The sequence below is a fragment of the Bos taurus genome, chromosome 3 (assembly GCF_002263795.3).
Source record: "Bos taurus isolate L1 Dominette 01449 registration number 42190680 breed Hereford chromosome 3, ARS-UCD2.0, whole genome shotgun sequence".
In the NCBI taxonomy this organism is placed as follows: domain Eukaryota; kingdom Metazoa; phylum Chordata; class Mammalia; order Artiodactyla; family Bovidae; genus Bos; species Bos taurus.
The window spans coordinates 17,535,354-17,538,135 of record NC_037330.1 but is presented as its reverse complement, the minus strand read 5'-3'; positions in this window follow the sequence as shown (position 1 = coordinate 17,538,135).

The following is a 2,782-nucleotide window of genomic DNA, read 5'->3' as shown; positions in this document are numbered from 1 at the left end:
TTCATCTTCCGCTGCTACCCTTCTCCTTTTGCCTTCAATCTTTCCCAGCACCAAGGTCTCTTCCAATGTAACTGACTCTACACGTTAGTTGCCAAAAGTTTTGGAGCTTCAGTTTCAGCAACAGTCTTTTCAGTGAATCAACTCAGATCAGTTGCTCAGTCGTGTCCGACTCTTTGCGACCCCATGAATCGCAGCATGCCAGGCCTCCCTGTCCATCACCAACTCCCGGCGTTCACCCAGACTCACGTCCATCGAGTCAGTGATGCCATCCAGCCATCTCATCCTCTGTCGTCCCCTTCTCCTCCTGCCCCCAACCCCTCCCAGCATCAGACTCTTTTCCAATGAGTCAACTCTTCGCATGAGGTGGCCAAAGGACTGGAGTTTCAGCTTTAGCATCATTCCTTCCAAAGAAATCCCAGGGCTGATCTCCTTCAGAATGGACTGGTTGGATCTCCTTGCAGTCCAAGGGACTCTCAAGAGTCTTCTCCAACACCACAGTTCAAAAGCATCAATTCTTCGGCACTCAGCCCTCTTCACAGTCCAACTCTCACATCCATACATGACCACAGGAAAAACCGTAGCCTTGACTAGACGGATCTTTGTTGACAAAGTAATGTCTCCGCTTTTGAATATGCTGTCTAGGTTGGTCATAACTTTCCTCCCAAGGAGTAACCGTCTTTTAATTTCATGGCTGCAGTCACCATCTGCAGTGATTTTGGAGCCCAGAAAAATAAAGTCTGACACTGTTTCCACTGTTTCCCCATCTATTTCCCATGAAGTGGTGGGACAGGATGCCATGATCTTCGTTTTCTGAATATTCAGGTTTAATTTCCTTTAGGATTGACTGGTTTGACCTTGTGATCAAAGGGACTCTCTTGAGTCTTCTCCAGCACCAGAACTCAGAAGCTTCAATTCTTTGGTGCTTAACTGTTACATATGTGCATAACTACTAGAAAAACCATAGCTTCATATAGAACTTTGTCAGCAAAGTGACGGCTCTGCTCTGTAATATGCTATCCAGGTTTGTCATAGCTTTCCTTTCAAGGAGCAAGCATATTTTAATTTCATGGCTGCAGTCACCATTTGCAGTGATTTTTGAGCCCAAGGAAGCAAAATCTGCCATGGCTTCCACTATTTCCCCTTCTATTTGCTATGAAGTAATGGAACCCAGTGCCATGGTCTTAGTTTTTTTTTGATATTGAGTTTCAATCCAGCTTTTTCACTCTTTCACCCTCATCAAGAGGCACTTTAGTCCTCTTCACTTTCTGCAATTAGAGGGGTATTATCTGCATATCTGAGGTTTTTATCTTTCTCCCAGCAGTCTAGATTCTAGCTTGTGATTCATCCAGCCCAACATTTTGCATGATGTACTCTGAACATTTATAACTTTTTCTAATTTTTTATTTTATAAGAAATATATTAAATAAATATAATAAAAAGCATCTATTTCTACAAATTTGCCTAGAAACACAGCTTTCTCTGTATTTCTCTAATTGATAATGCTATGTTTTAAGTATTACTTGATTCTAAGGTGCTTTTCCATATAAAAAAATTATTTAAACTTTTAAGTAAATGACTTTGTGTTTAACGCTTGAATTTTACTTCTAAACTAACTGTGTTTTGATTAGTGAATATGCTTTGTATAATTTTATTCCTTGAAATTTATTGACACTTGCTTTGTGGCCTAGTAGGTCTATAGGTTTTCTGAGTATTTCATATTTGTTGAATAAAATTGTTTACACTCTAATTTGGGGCATTTTAAATTATTTTAAAAACACCTTTATGAAATTCCAACTAAAAAAATATAGAGCATATTTAATATTTAGTTTTAAACCGGCTCCTTCATGCTCTTCCTTCACTTTCATCAAGAGGCTCTTTAGTTCTTCTTCGCTTTCTGCCATTAGAGTGGTATCATCTGCATATCTGAGGTTGTTGATATTTCTTGCACCTATCTTGGTTCCAGCTTGTAACTCATCCACCCCAGCATTTCTCATGATGTGTTCCGCATACAGGCTAAAAAACAGGGTGTCATACTCCTTTCTCAATCCTGAACCAATCAGTTGTTCCATACAGGGTTCTAACTGTTGCTTCTTGACGCATATACAGGTTTCTCAGGAGTTAGATAAGACAGTCTAGTATTTCCATTTCTTTAAGAGCTTTCCACAGTTATATTCTACACAGTCAAAGGCTTTAGGATAGTTGAGTCGGAGGTAAATGTTTTTCTGGAATTCCCTTGCTTTTTTTATGATCCAGGGAATGTTGACAATTTGATCTCTGGTTCCTCTGTCTTTTCTAAACCCACCTTGGGTGTCTAAAATTTCTTGATTCATGTAATACTGAAGCCTAGCATGCAAAGTTTTAAACATTACCTTTCTAGCTTGGGAAATGAGTGTAATTGTCTGATGTTTTTGAACATTCTTTAGTACTACCCTTCTTGGGAATTGGGATAAAGATTGACCTTTTCCAGTCCTGTGGCCACTGCAGGGTCTTCCAGATTTCCTGAAATATTGAGTACAACACTTTGATAGCATCATCTTTTAGGGTTTTGAATAACTCTACTGAAATTCCATGACACCCACTAGCTTTATTGATAGCAGTGCTTCCTAAGGCCCACTTGACTTCACACTCCAGAATATCTGGCTCTGGGTGACTGACCACACCATTGTAGTTATCCTGTTCATTAAGATCATTTTTGTATAGTTCTTCTGTGTAATCTTCCTATCTCTTCTGTGTCTACTAGGTCTCTACCATTTTTGTCTTTTATTGTGCCCATATTTGGGTG